Genomic DNA, 15,337 nt, shown 5'->3' on the forward strand with positions numbered 1-15,337 from the left:
CGAGAAGGCTTCCGGAGCGACCTCGCGGGTTGATGGTTATTTTCGAATTGAAAGGGAACGATAGGTTGCGGATGCAACCCCGGTTCCCTGAAAGAGAATGGGAACAGTGTACCCAAGCCGTCGCGAGGGAGGATTCTCGGCAGTAGGACAGACTTACGTCATAACGCAACTGTGTAAGCAATACATCTATGCATATACATCTACGCCTCAGCATCTATGCTCGCAATGACACCTGTGCTATGGTGGGGTATCAGACACTACATTGGCATCCTGAGGTGCCATAGAGTGTAGTACAGATGCTCCAAATAATGGAGCAGAGGAATCCAGCACGTTTAATCTGTAAAATCTCATAAAGGTATGCGGTGTAGCCCAATTGGCTGCCGCGCAAATATCAGAAACTGGCACCCCTCTAAAGAGAGCCCAGGATGTTGCCATACCCCTAGTGGAATGCGCCTTCAACTGCCCTGGCAGTGGAAGGCCTGCACACTCATAGTCTAATTTAATAGCATCCACTATCCAGTGGGAAAGGCGTTGTTTTGACAATGGCTGACCCAACGTCTTAGAACCATGGCATATGAACAGTTGTTCTGTTTGCCTCACGGTCTTTGTACGGTCAATATAACACCTCAATGCCCGCACAGGGTAGAGCATGTGTAACCGTAGTTCCTCTGGCGAGGAAAGGGAGGAGGATAGAATGCCATCAACTCGACCAGCTGGTTCATATGGAACGGGGATATAACCTTTAGCAGAAAGGTTGGATTTGTACGCATGGAGACCTAGAACTGTCTCCTGCGAAGTGAATACATGAAGGGTGCAGTAACAGTGCATGTAATTCACTGACGCATTATGCTGACACTACCGACAGCAAAAACTTAGTTTTCATAGACATGAACTTCATATCCACTGAGTGGAGAGGCTCAAACGACGCCTTGCTAAGGGCTTCTAGCACCACGTCAAGGCTCCATGACGGTAAGTTGGTCACTCTTGGGGGTCGCAAGCGTCTTGCACCTTTAAGGAACTGAGATGCCAAAAAATGGCAACCCGATGATAATCCGTCAATGTGTACATGGCAGGCTGATATGGCAGCTAAATACACTTTAGGTGTAGAGGGAGATTTCCCTTCATCTAACAGTTTCTGTAGAAACTGTAATATTATTGCCATAGCACAAGATATTGGGTCATGGCCCCCCGCCAGACACCAATCTTGGAACAACTGCCACTTGTACGTGTACTGCGACCTGGTAGAGTGTGCTCTGGCGCTTTGAAAGGTTGAGATCACCACAGTCGAAAGCCCTAAGGCTGACAGGTGCTCCCGCTCAGGGGCCAAGCCCATAGCTGCATGAGCTTGGGGCTCGGGTGCCAAAGCCGACCTTTCGGCCTGGGACAATAGGTCTGCTCGCAGGGGAAGCTCCCGCAGTTGACCATGCAGTAACTGCACCACGCTCGGGAACCATACTCTCCGAGGCCACCGAGGAGCGATCAGAATCACTGTCGCTCGCTATACCTTGACCTTCTCTAAGAAGGCAGGGAGCATTGGAGTCGATGGAAAAGCATATAGGAGGACTGGCGGCCACTCGTGTCAGGATCCCTCACCGAGAACCATAGGGGGCAGTACGTGGTCTCTCGCGAAGCGAAGAGATCTACCTGCGCTCTGCTGAACTATTCCCAGACGCGCTCTACCACCTGAGGGTGGGGACGCCATTCTCCTGCAAGAGGGCCTCCTCTGGATAGGAGGTCCGCTGCATAATTGACTCTGCCCGGTAGGTGAACCACGCGTAGAGAGGTCAAGCGCGGCTGCGCCCATAGCAACAGCCGTGCTACCATTCGGTGAAGGCGGGGGGGACCACAGGCCGCCCTGTCGGTTGATGTACGCCACAACCGTGGTGTTGTCCGACCGCACCAACACGTGCTTGTCTAGAAGCACTGGCAAGAGGTGCCGGAGGGCGAGGTCCACTGCTCTGAGTTCCAGAGCGTTGATGTGGGCTGACCTCCAGGGTCCTGACCACACTCCGCGGGTCCCTGAGCCATTCCAGACTGCTCCCCAACCTTGGTTGGAAGCGTCGGTCGTAACCACTTCCCTCCGGAAGATGGGACCCAGGCGAACGCCCTGGCGGATGTTTGCCGGAACTTTCCACCAGCGTAGTGCTTCCCAGCAGGTTCGGGATACCGTCAACCTGCGGTGTTTGTCTCTCCGCGGATGTAACGTGAAGGCATTGAACCAGGACTGTAGAGGTCTCTGGTGTAATAAGCCCAAGGGAAGGGCTTATGAGGCGGCAGCCATCAGCCCCAGCATGCGCTGACACAGCTCCATGCTGATTGTTTCTCTCAACCTGAACAGGGAGAGACACCGTTCCAGCGAGGCAACTCTTTGTGTCGACAGGGTCGCTTCCATGGACACTGAGTCCAGATGCAACCCCACGAACTTGGTCTGTTGGCTTGGCACGAGGCGGCTCTTCTCTGAATTGACCTTCAGACCCAGCCGCTGAAGATGGTTTGTAACCATCACTGCGTGCTGTGCCAGCTGCTCCTTTGACTGCGCGCAGACAAGCCAGTCATCCAGATAGTTCAGCAGTCGGACACCTTGAGCCCGCAAAGGGGCTAAAATGGTGTCCATACATTTTGAAAAGGTTCGAGGAGCTAGAGACAGACCGAATGGGAGGACACAAAACTCGTACACCCTGCTCTGGAATGCGAAACGCAGATACTTCCTGTGACCTGGGCAGATAGGACGTGAAAGTACGCATCTGTCAGGTCCACGGTAGTAAACCAGTCGCCGTGCCGGACTGACTGGATGATGTGCCTGTGCGTAAGCATCCTGAACGATAACCGCTAGGTATCTGTTCAGTACTCGCAGATCTAAAATAGGACGGAACGCGCCGTCCCTTTTGGGCACTAGGAAGTATTTGGAATAGAACCCCTGGTCGATCAGAGCAGGGTCTACTTGTTGAATGGCACGCTTCCTGAGCAGTGCCTGTATCTCTGCATTCAGAGCTGAGGACTGAACCGAGTCCTTTACTGCAGTTACGATCACCCCCCTGAAGGGGGGAGGCTTTAACCGGAACTGAAGGGTGTACCTGGTGGAAATGGTGTTGTGCACCCAGATGTCTCTGGCGCACTGTTGACAGAACTGGAGCTGTGGAACAGTGTAGGGGTGGGCTAATAGCTGCCTGGGTGTCTCAGGGCTGCTTTGGCTGCTCACACTCACGAGGGGCCTGGCCGGAGCCACGAGGACGTGACCTGCCACCTCCGCTAGGGCGCCATATTACGTGCCATGGTTGTGTAACCCCAAGACCTGCACTGATAGGGGGGGGGGGGGGGGGGGGGGGGGGGGGTCTTACCACCCCGTGGTCGCACCTGCTGTTGTGGCAGTGCCTTGCACCAGGGCTGTCCCTGGGGCCACTTCGGCTGGAACCATTTGCTTGGCCACATCTTGGCCATTTGCTGCGACGCCTCTCGTGCTTTGATGGAGCGTTGTAGCATCTCCTCTACTGTCGGACCAAACGTGTGTCCGGGAGTGATTGGAGCATCCAGCAAGGGGGCCTTGTCAGGCTCCTGCACTCTCGCCTGCGAAGCAGAGCTGTCTTCTGGCCACCACCATTGAAGCAATTCACCTGCCCTGAGCCTGTGCGTTGAGCTGGGCTAACCTTACCATCAGCTGGTTGACCGTGTCTAGCTCGCTTCTGAGGGCCGCAGAAGGGCAGTCCGGAAGGTCTCTAATTAGTGCCGCCTGGTAGACTGTCAGTAGACTGGCTACGTTAGACAGTCTGACTGCCTCCGTGGCCGCAGAATACACTTTCTTTAGGTGTATCTCTGTGGTCCTGCACTGTTTATTAGGACACGCTGGGTCCTTAGTAAGCCCAGACAGTGTCAGCATTTTCACCAACGCGGCTAACACAGCATCCAGCGGTGGAAAGGACACTAGGCCAGCCTTGCTGGCCCCCTGCATAGTAAAGGCCGAAGAATTGCGAGACGTCGCAGGAGCAGAGGCCGGAGCTCCCCAAGTAGACTTCACCTCTTTAACAAAGTCCGGGAATGCTGGGAGCATCCTGGACTGACGGGACTGGGCCGAGGGCGACTCAAACAGAGATCGCCGTGGAAGCTCTGTCTGGGGCCAATCAATACCCAAGTGGCGGGTTACTCTGTCAACCACAGACCACATAGGGTCATCAGTGTCCACCAGCTCGGGCTCAGCGTCCTGGTCCGAGTGGTGGGAGGCTACCTCAGCCTCTACACTGTCCCCTTCCAGGATGTCAGAAGCATCTCTGGAGATGGTATCTATATCCCAGTCCTGCTGCAGCTGTATCGGAAGGGAAAAGTCCAATAGAGGTTGTGGGGGGGCTACTGGTTGGCTGAAGATGAGTCCAGTGGGCTGCTCTGGGGCTCGAGGCACTGCAGTAGCCAAAGACATAATTAGATAGAAATACGTAATGTCAACAGGTTTGAATTAGTGGAAGCCTTTAGTGCAGCAAACATACCACTGGTTAATGAAAACATTTACAAAGTTTTTTAATGAAAAAAAAATCCTGAATTGTGCAGCTGTGCTTAACAGTGACAAATGAGAGTATCTCCCTAAAGTGTGTGCACCAAGAGAAGAATATTTAACTGGAAAAATGAACGATTCTGAGTCTGTGTGCATTGTATAGGACTAGGACAATGATGATCAAGGCAGCTATGTTTTGTACATTATTTTAATCCCACAGAGCTTTACAACTGTTAATTCAAAGGAACGTACTGCTTATTTAGCAGATACACTGCAAGACATTTACATGAGAAAAACGTCTTGTGTAAAAGGCTTTTCTGAGTTTCCATTTGCTCAGTTTATTTTACTCAGGAAAACCAGGCTTTTCACCCAACATCATACAAATGAATGGGAAAGGTGGGGGCTGATATGTAAATTAGCTATGTGTAAAGTACTCATCCGAAAGATTACTAGTGAAATTTTGTGAAAATGTGGTTTCCATGAGCAGAGAACTGGTACACGAGTGAATGTAAGCTGCTGTAATAAAGGATTTGACTATGTAGCTGCTGTATAAGCAAAATACCTTGTAAACCCAATTATTTCGTTTTAGAACATATCAAATTTACCTGCATTTATATATTTATATATATATATATATATATATATATATATATATATATATATATATATATATATATATATATATATATATCCCTTTCATTCAGGCAATGCAGCAGGGGATCAGGTGGTGCTGCATATACTACCCTGGCTTAGAAACCTTACAGTCTAGGAGGCTGACCACTGCTGAGGAAGCATTCAACACCATGATTAGGCAAATATGAGTAGTGGACACTTGAAAGGGAGGTGACGGATACTTATGAAACAGACTGAAGTGCAGCATTAGTTAATTCCCAAAATTGGCACTGCCTGCTGTGAGACAGACGGGGAAGGTTACCAGTGTTGCCAAGTCTCACGAGAAAAAGCGACACTGCCTTTCAAAACAAGCGAACCATTGTTAGAGTGTGGGTGTTTGTGCAAGTTCCAACCAGCGGCTCAAAAACAAGCCCAAGTCTGCTTTTTATAAGCGGACTTGGCAACTGTGAAGGTTATCTCAGCCGCCAATTTCAATTGGAAAGGAATGATCTGAGGAGTTTTGTGCTGTCAGAGATTCTCTCCTTTCTTTTAAATTGTGTTGGAATTACTGTAGTGTCAAATATTAATGTTTAATAAACAAATAAAACACAGTCAATACGTTAATTTGTAATTTTATTTGGTCAGTTCTTAGAGAGCATCAACAACTTGTTGGATGTTGTTGCGCTGTTTTGGGCGATCAAGCTGGCTCATGACATCCAGTTCAGCATCTATATTTATTAACGTGGAGGGTAGACACGTGTTGTCTTTAAACATAGCTAAGGTATTCTCAAACAGCTGCATTAATACTATAGCATGAGCATAACGCAGTTCGTGGTAAGTGGTTTTATATAGAACTGTAAACCAACAAGAGATATACAACATGACAGACCAGACAGCAAAACACAATAATAGAAAAAAGCCACCTGCATTATCATTAAGGTGAACTACACCACTGCTAACCATAAAATCGCCCATCGGCCATTAGTTTCTGCCGTCTTGGAATCCACAGTAACAACTGACCTGCTCCCTTGAAATATTTATATATAATAGTTAAGAATAAATATGCTCATTAACATTTACACGTGAAATGCGGTTTTCCATGCAAAACTGGGTATGTTTTTCCTGTGTGTTTCATCATTTACATGAGTAAATCAGATTTACCTTATCCCTCTCGTTGGCCATTTTTTTTCGGCCACAAACCTGATTTACCCTAGTAATCCTCCAAAAACGTGCACATGCATCACCATTTCATGAATTGACCCACAAGGAAACCCCATGAGTGGCGATTTTCTAGCTTTGTGATCGACAAATGTTACATCTTACTTAATTTATATCATAGAATTATATATTATATATATATATCGGGGATATATAGATATTAAATATATATATATATATATATATACAACGATCCAGCTAGGCTCCAGTGGAAAATATGATGTTATATAATTTACTAATAATTTTACAGTTAACGTTTCTCCTGCAATTAATATTTTGGGATTAAAGGCAGCAAGATTGTCTATGGGAATTGTATGGTCATTGTAATTATGAGGCAGGTGTATATGCAACACTTTCGGCTATGTTAATATATTTATATAGACACCATGTACTTGTGATATTTAAATAGGCTATGCTTAAAATAGCTTTAAAATATACAAAAGAAACTGTAATGTCCAATAAATTAATGTGCACAGAGTGCGAACTGAGGCGCAGTCATAAATACAAGCAATCAAACTGCATCTAATCTTAAACAATGACCTTTCGCCAAACACTTGAAATAATAATAATAACTTTTATTGTATTATAATGCCTTTGTGACAAAGTGCCTGCCCCTGTGTCTATTTTTCTGTTATATGTTGCATGTGGTGTGTTAAATGTTGATGTATAGGCATTGATACACATGATATAAACGGGTCTGTATTTCATGTGTGTTAAAAAATGTATAATTGTATTTAGGCACGGGATTGTACATCACTTCACGTGCATTTAAAGTAGTTAATATGTGAGCACAAGGTTGCACATAATTAATTCACATGCTGGGATTCAAGTGAATAATTAATTGGTAATTGAATCCCAGCACAACAGTATATATAGATGCACATTTTACTCACTCTGGGTTGGGTGTTCGGTGAGTAGAGAATGGGAGAGAGAGGAGGAGGAGGAGGAATCGAGTTTAATATCAATTGCTATTGCGTGCTGGTGGGACCAGCACGATACTCGTTTATTTAAAATTCACAGTGTTTGTTAGTCTGTCTATCTGCTCACCGTGTTTGTTTAGTATAGTCCGTTGTGTGTGTCTATTCATTTTGGCGTAAAGTGCCGTGTCCTGCCTTTTGTCTGTGTAAACCGTTTTATTTTCAATAAACCGGCACAAGCAAGCGTCCCCATCATTTCACTTCATCTGTTTTGTCTCAGTGTATTCCCTTCCTGGTTCTGACGACACCCACCCCAGCCACCTTTGTGACACGTGGTGTCAGTCGTGGTATTAACAGCGCCTCCAAGCGTCAGACCAGGAGAGGTGTTTTTGTGTGGCTCAAAAAAAAAAAATGGATGAAGTGGAGGACTACATGAAGAGGTAGCATGAGCACCAGAGGGAGTTAAAAGAAGGAGGGGCTACGTGGTGCCTCGCCTGTCTGGAGTATGGGCACCTCCGTGACATGTGCCCATATGAAGACCCTTTTTTTTTTGCAGGCCTTCGATCGGGGTGAGGTAGAGACCGTGGATCGCCACAGGTGTAGCAGGAAACCTGCCTCACCTGCCACAAAGGAGAGGAGTGGCACTTTGCCGACAGCGAGGTCAGACACAAATCACCCGACCGACAGCCTCCATGGCAGGGGATGGAACTGGCCCAGGAGAGGAAGGTGAGGAGGAGGCAGAGAAGGGGAAAGGAAGAGGAAGGCAGAGCATCCACCGCCCAAGTCTCCACCAGCAGAGGAAGAATGCCTGCTGGTTTCGCCTCCAGAGCCAGAGGGAGACGAGCCTTCTCCAGCGCCAGAGCCAGAGGAGTCGTTGCTGCTGTCCCCAGCGCCAGAGGGAGAGGTCCTACCACTGTCTCCAGAGCAGCAGGAGCTGCCTCTGCCTCCACCAACACAACAAGCAGGGGAAGAATGCCTGCTGGTTTCCCCAGCAAGAGAGGCAGAGCCGCACAAGTCCCCTGCAAGAGAGGCAGAGCTGCACCAGTCCCCTGTAATAAGGGTAGACTACACGCCCCTCCCACCTCCGTCGCCAGGATACTACACACCGCTCCCACCGCCGCCGCCATCAGACTACATGCCTCCGCCACCTCCATCGGCAGGAGCAGAGCAGCAGGAGCTGCCACAGCCTCCACCACCTCCACCTCCAGGAGAAGAGCAGCAGGAGCTGCCTCTGCCTTCTCCACCAGCAGAGGGTGAATGCCTGCTGGAACTTTGTCTACCAGCAGAGGGTGAATGCCTGCTGGGTCCCCATCCACCAGCATAAGATGAATGCCTGCTGGCTCCCTGTCCACCAGCAGAGGGTGAATGCCTGTTGGGTCCCTGCCCACCAGCAGAGGGTGAATGCCTGCTGGTATCACTTCCCCCACCAGCAGAGATGAATGCCTGCTGGTATCACTTCCTCCACCAGCAGAGGGTGAATGCCTGCTGGGTCACTTTCCACCAGCAGAGGATGAATGCTGCTGGTATCACTTTCCCCACCCTCACAAGGAGAGGAGCTGCCTCTGCCTCCATCACTATCAGGGGGAGAGGAGCAGGAGTTGCCTCTCCCTGTACAAGAAACAGTACCAGGACTTGATGCTGGCATTCCGCAGCAATCACTGTGTAGACTGCTGAGGGGAGCACAGTGGAAAACAGCCCGGCCGCAGTGGCTAAGAAGAGGGCCAGTACCGCTGCATCCTCACACCAGCTTGTCCTGATTGCCTGCCTCGCTTCGCCCGGGGATGCTTGCCTCTCTTCGCCCAAGGATCTCTGCCTCGCTTTGCCCAAGGATGCCTGCCACTCTTCACCCAAGGATGCCTGCCACTTTTCGCCCAAGGATGTCTGCCTGGCATCGCCTAGGGTTGCCAGCCACTTCACATCGCCTGGGGTTGCCAGCCGCTCCGCTCTGCATCGCCCAGGGTTGCCTGTTGCTTTGCATCGCCTGGGGCTGCCTGTTGCTCTGCATCGCAGCAGGAAGTACTGTGGCCGGAACCCTACCAAGGGGAGCTGCTGGCCATGAAGAAGGGGGAGGAGGTCTGGAGACCAACAACCCCAGCAGCACTTTTGCTGCTGGAGATCGTGGGGGAGGTCAGGAGACCTGCTCCCACTGCAGCACTTCCGTTGCTGGAAGTACTGTGGTAGGAGCCCCACCAAGGGGAGCTGCTGGCTGTGAAGAAGGGGGGAGGTCAGGAGACCACCCCTCAAGCAGCCTTTCCGCTGCCAGGACTACCCCGGCTAGAGGAGCCAGACTGGGGACTATTAATGTCTCTGCTGACGGCATTTCCGCTGTCAGCTGGGAAGCTGCCGTCATAGCCTCCAGCAGCAGAAGAGTGGCAGGAGTATGCCACCCCGCTGGCAGCATTGTGGCTGACAGCCTTACGACCTGTGGGCCCCTTGAAGACTCCGGTCCTGGCCCAGGACTGTGCTGGACTTTTGGGCTTTTAAGGGGAGAAGTGACCATTGAGACCATGTGTGCTTTGCACAGGGGTGGGGGGGATATGTGACAAAATTCCCGCCCCTGTGTCTATTTTTCTGTTATATGTTGCGTGTGGTGTGTTAAATGTTGGTGTATAGGCATTGGTACACGGGATATAAACTGGTCTGTATTTCACGCGTGTTTAAAAATGTATAATTGTATTTAGGCACGGGATTGTACATCACTTCACGTGCATATGTGAGCACAAGGTTGCACATAATTAATTCACGTGCTGGGATTCAAGCGAATAATTAATTGGTAATTGAATCCCAGCACAACAGTATATATAAATGCACGTTTTATTCACTCGGGGTTGGGTGTTCGGTGAGTAGGGAACGGGAGAGGGCGGAGGAGGAATCGAGTTTAATATCAATTGCTATTGCGTGCTGGTGGGACCAGCACAATACTTGTTTATTTAAAACTCACCGTGTTTGTTAGTCTGTCTATCTGCTCACCGTGTTTGTTTAGTATAGTCCGTTTTGTGTGTCTATTTATTTTGGCGTAAAGTGTCGTGTCCGGCCTTTTGTCTGCGTAAACCATTTTATTTTCAATAAACCGGCGCAAGCAAGCGTCCCCATCATTTCACTTCATCTGTTTTGTCTCGGTGTGTTCCCTTCCTGGTTCTGACGTCACCCACCCCGGCCGTCTTTGTAACAGCCTTTCACATCTAGGTGTCTCAAGGTGCTGTACAAAACAATCAAACAAATCAACATTGTAAAACACAATTATTAACAATTAATCAATTAAACAATTCTACTGATAAATAAATAAATAAATAAAATACAATAACATTTGTAAATCTAAAGAACGTCAATCATCACAAAAATACAGTATATTGTAATAAACAGTGCAGACTGCAGTAGAGTCAAAGAGTTAAAAAATACAAAGGAGAATAAGTGCATCTTAAGGGTATTTTTAAATGAAGTTACTGCTGGGTATTCTCTAATGAAAGTTGGTATTGCGTACCAAAGAAAAGGGACAACACATCTAAAACTACGCCCTCCGAGGGTAACTTGTTTTGAAACCATGCATTTTAGCAATCCAGAGTTAGAGGATCTGCCTCCCAGGGATGTAACAGCTAAGAAGGTCCATTATATAACTAGGACCCTGACTGTGCAAAGAGCTGTAGGTCAACAGTAGTATTTTAAAGCAAACATAGGACTGAATAGGAAGCCAGTGCAAATGCTTAAGACTGGAATAATGTGTTCTGTCGGCTTGCTACTGGTAAGAACCCTTACTGCTGCATTTTGCACCATCTGCAATCGATGTAAACAGCAAGCAGGAAGATTAACAAAAAGAACATTGCAATAATCCAAATGAGACATAACAAATGCATGAGTGAGAATCTCAGCATCTCTAGGGGGCAAAAAACTACACACTTTCTTTAAGTAATAAAGTAATACCACTGAAGAGATATGTTTTTCAAATAAAAGCTTTGAGTCAGTGTGGCAGAGCAAAGCTCTGCCCTTTTTAAATATACAGGGATGGGGTTAATTTCTCCTACCTGCCTGGGTTTATTATGTTCAGGTGGCTGGGGTTGATCAGTTGATTAGGTTAATTAACGATCAATCAGCGCCCAGCCACCTGACATAAAAGGATGCCTCTGCTTCTCATTTAGGAGGAGGGGGCTGAGGAAGCAGGTTTTTTTGTGGTTGAAATTTTGTTAAATCCAGTGAAGGCATTGCCCAGCCTTGAAACCTTTATTTTGTACATTTTGTTTTTTTTTCGACTGTCTTGCATGATGCCGAAATTTGGGACAAGACCTCCGACCTAATGTTTCATTTCATAACTCCCCACCACTACTTCTGATATATATGTATACACACACAGTACTGTGCAAAAGTTTTAGGCAGGTGTGAAAAAATGCTGTAAAATAAGAATGTTTTCAAAAATAGACATGTTAATAGATTATATATATCAATTAACTGAATGCAAAGTGAGTGAACAGAAGAAAAATCTAAATCAAATCCATATTTGATGTGACCACCCTTTGCCTTCAAAACAGCATCAATTCTAGGTACACTTGCACAAAGTCATGGATTTTGCAGGCATAGTCAGGTATATGATTAAACAATTATACCAAACAGGTGCTAATGATCTTCAATTCAATATGTAGGTTGAAACACACTCATTAACTGAAACAGAAACAAACCAAACTCAGCTAACAAGGTGAGGTTGCTGAAGACAGTTTACTGTCAAAAGTCATATGCCATGGCAAGACTGAGCACAGCAACAAGACACAAGGTAATACTGCAACAGCAAGGACTCTCCCAGGCAGAAATTTGAAGGCAGACAGGGGTTTCCAGATGTGCTGTCCAAGCTCTTTTGAAGAAGCACAAAGAAACAGGCAACGTTGAGGACTGTAGACGCAGTGGTCAGCCAAGGAAACTTACTGCAGCAGATGAAAGGCATGTCATGCTTACTTCCCTTCGCAATCGGAAGATGTCCAGCAGTGCCATCACCTCAGAATTGGCAGAAAACAGTGGGACCCTGGTACACCCATCTACTGTCTGGAAAAGTCTGGTCAGAAGTGGCCTTCATGGAAGACTTGCGGCCAAAAAGCCATACCTCCGACGTGGAAACAAGGCCAAGCGACTCTACTATGCACGAAAACATAGGAACTGGGGTGCAGAAAAATGGCAGTAGGTGCTCTGGACTGATCAGTCACAATTTGAAATATTTGGCTGTAGCAGAAGGCAGTTTGTTCGCCGAAGGGCTGGAGAGCGGTACACGAATGAGTGTCTGCAGGCAACAGTGAAGCATGGTGGAGGTTCCTTGCAAGTTTGGGGCTGCATTTCTGCAAATGGAGTTGGGGATTTGGTCAGAATTAATGGTCTCCTCAATGCTGAGAAGTACAGGCAGATACTTATCCATCATGCAATACCATCAGGGAGGCATCTGATTGGCCACCGATTTATTCTGCAGCATGACAAACGACCCCATACGTACAGCGAAAGTCATTAAGAACTATCTTCAGTGTAAAGAAGAACAAGGAGTCCCCACAGAGCCCTGATCTCAACATCATCGAGTCTGTCTGGGATTACATGAAGAGAAAGAAGCAACTGAGGCTGCCTAAATCCACAGAAGAACTGTGGTTAGTTCTCTTAGATGTCTGGGCCAACCTACCTGCCGAGTTCCTTCAAAAACTGTGTGCAAGTGTACCTAGAAGAATTGACGCTGTTTTGAAGGCAAAGGGTGGTCACACCAAATATGGATGAACCGCTGGTTCATTTTTTAGCTCAGTGTGGCTTCCACCTGCTACACAGTAATTTGGTCATTTACCTCAGTTTAGTAAATGTGGCCCATAGTTTCCTTTATTTAAGTAGCCTTTATTTAAAATAAATAAGTAAATAAATAAAAGAAAAATAAAAGAATGTGGAGCACATTAAGGAAGTGTAATTCCTCCTTTGAATGAAATATTTCCTTGTCAGAGTGGTATTCCCTTACTTGTCAGAGGGCACATTTCTCCATTTCTCCTGCGTGTAAAGAATTCCACATATACTAAAATATGGCCAATATTAAAGCGCAACATTATAATTCGTATTATTATTATTATTATTATTATTATTATTATTATTATTATTATTATTATTATTATTATTATTATTATTATTATTATTATAACTTAAATGTTTCAAAGTACTGAAAATGGTTACACAAGTTTATAGATCTGAAGGGAATAAATGTTTTACTAACTTGAAACAACAACGTATTTACTTTAATAAAACTCTCCAATCAAATGAAATTAAGCAATGTGAAAATAGCCATCGTGGTTTTATTTAGCACTTGTCCCCATTGACTCACACTATCCGGGACATTACTATGATGTGACAAGAGGCAGGGTTGCAGGAGTGATATTAAAGAGTTTTTTTTTTTTTTTCTGCATGTATTTAATCATAAACTCTTGCGGTAGAAATCTCATTTTGAAGGGAGTCATTGGGGATTGCAAACCACTCCAACAGACACAAACAATTCAGGCTCAAAACATCCAAGGTCCAATTACAGTTTAACATTTCAGGAAGAAACTAAATAATTAACAGAATCATGCTCACATCATGGGTAGGTCTTGAGTATGTGCTAATGTGAAATTGAAAAGCCAAAGCGAAGGTGCCATTTCATGTTTAATGTTTGCGGGTTGAGAATTTTGAAAGTGAGATGCTTAATATTCAAAGGCACGCTGTTGCTGGCTCATATTGGTCTTCTATTTGGCCATCATTGGACCTTAGATTAATATAATTGCTCTTTTAGTCTGATGGGTCACAGGTTCGATCACAATCTGCCCAGCTTGGAATGCTTGCTTAATTACAAAGTCACTGCCCCGACTCTGAGGGGAATTCCTAAGAGAGCTTCGCGTCTTGCGATGGCAATGGAGAATATGTGGCTTTAATAGTAAAGCATTTTTAGGTTGCACATTATCTTGCCAATACAATTCAAAGTGATTTACAAAATAATAAGCTCACTCATAAGAACATAAGAACATAAGAAAGTTTACAAACGAGAGGAGGCCATTCGGCCCATCTTGCTCGTTTGGTTGTTAGTAGCTTATTGATCCCAAAATCTCATCAAGCAGCTTCTTGAAGGATCCCAGGGTGTCAGCTTCAACAACATTACTGGGGAGTTGATTCCAGACCCTCACAATTCTCTGTGTAAAAAAGTGTCTCCTATTTTCTGTTCTGAATGCCCCTTTTTCTAAACTCCATTTGTGACCCCTGGTCCTTGTTTCTTTTTTCAGGCTGAAAAAGTCCCTTGCGTCGACACTGTCAATACCTTTTAGAATTTTGAATGCTTGAATTAGGTCGCCACGTAGTCTTCTTTGTTCAAGACTGAACAGATTCAATTCTTTTAGCCTGTCTGCATATGACATGCCTTTTAAGCCCGGAATAATTCTGGTCGCTCTTCTTTGCACTCTTTCTAGAGCAGCAATATCTTTTTTATAGCGAGGTGACCAGAACTGCACACAATATTCAAGATGAGGTCTTACAAGTGCATTGTACAGTTTTAACATTACTTCCCTTGATTTAAATTCAACACTTTTCACAATGTATCGGAGTATCTTGTTAGCCTTTTTTATAGCTTCCCCACATTGCCTAGATGAAGACATTTCTGAGTCAACAAAAACTCCTAGGTCTTTTTCATAGATTCCTTCTCCAATTTCAATATCTCCCATATGATATTTATAATGTACATTTTTATTTCCTGCGTGCAGTACCTTACACTTTTCTCTATTAAATGTCATTTGCCATGTGTCTGCCCAGTTCTGAATCTTGTCTAGATCATTTTGAATGACCTTTGCTGCTGCAACAGTGTTTGCCACTCCTCCTACTTTTGTGTCGTCTGCAAATTTAACAAGTTTGCTTACTATACCAGAATCTAAATCATTAATGTAGATTAGGAATAGCAGAGGACCTAATACTGATCCCTGTGGTACACCGCTGGTTACCACACTCCATTCTGAGGTTTTTCCTCTAATCAGTACTTTCTGTTTTCTACATGTTAACCACTCCCTAATCCATGTACATGTGTTTCCTTGAATCCCAACTGCGTTCAGTTTGAGAATTAATCTTTTGTGCGGGACTTTGTCAAAAGCTTTCTGGA

General features: G+C 45.9%; 1 protein-coding gene across 1 annotated transcript in view; it reads right to left on the reverse strand.

Annotated features, from left to right (window-relative positions):
- LOC121294272 (CUGBP Elav-like family member 4) overlaps window positions 1-15,337 on the reverse strand; it is a 324,915-nt gene that overhangs the window by 278,410 nt on the left and 31,168 nt on the right. The gene's annotated exons all lie outside the window — the stretch shown is intronic.

Source organism: Polyodon spathula, chromosome 19 (assembly GCF_017654505.1).
Source record: "Polyodon spathula isolate WHYD16114869_AA chromosome 19, ASM1765450v1, whole genome shotgun sequence".
Classification (NCBI taxonomy): Eukaryota; Metazoa; Chordata; class Actinopteri; order Acipenseriformes; family Polyodontidae; genus Polyodon; species Polyodon spathula.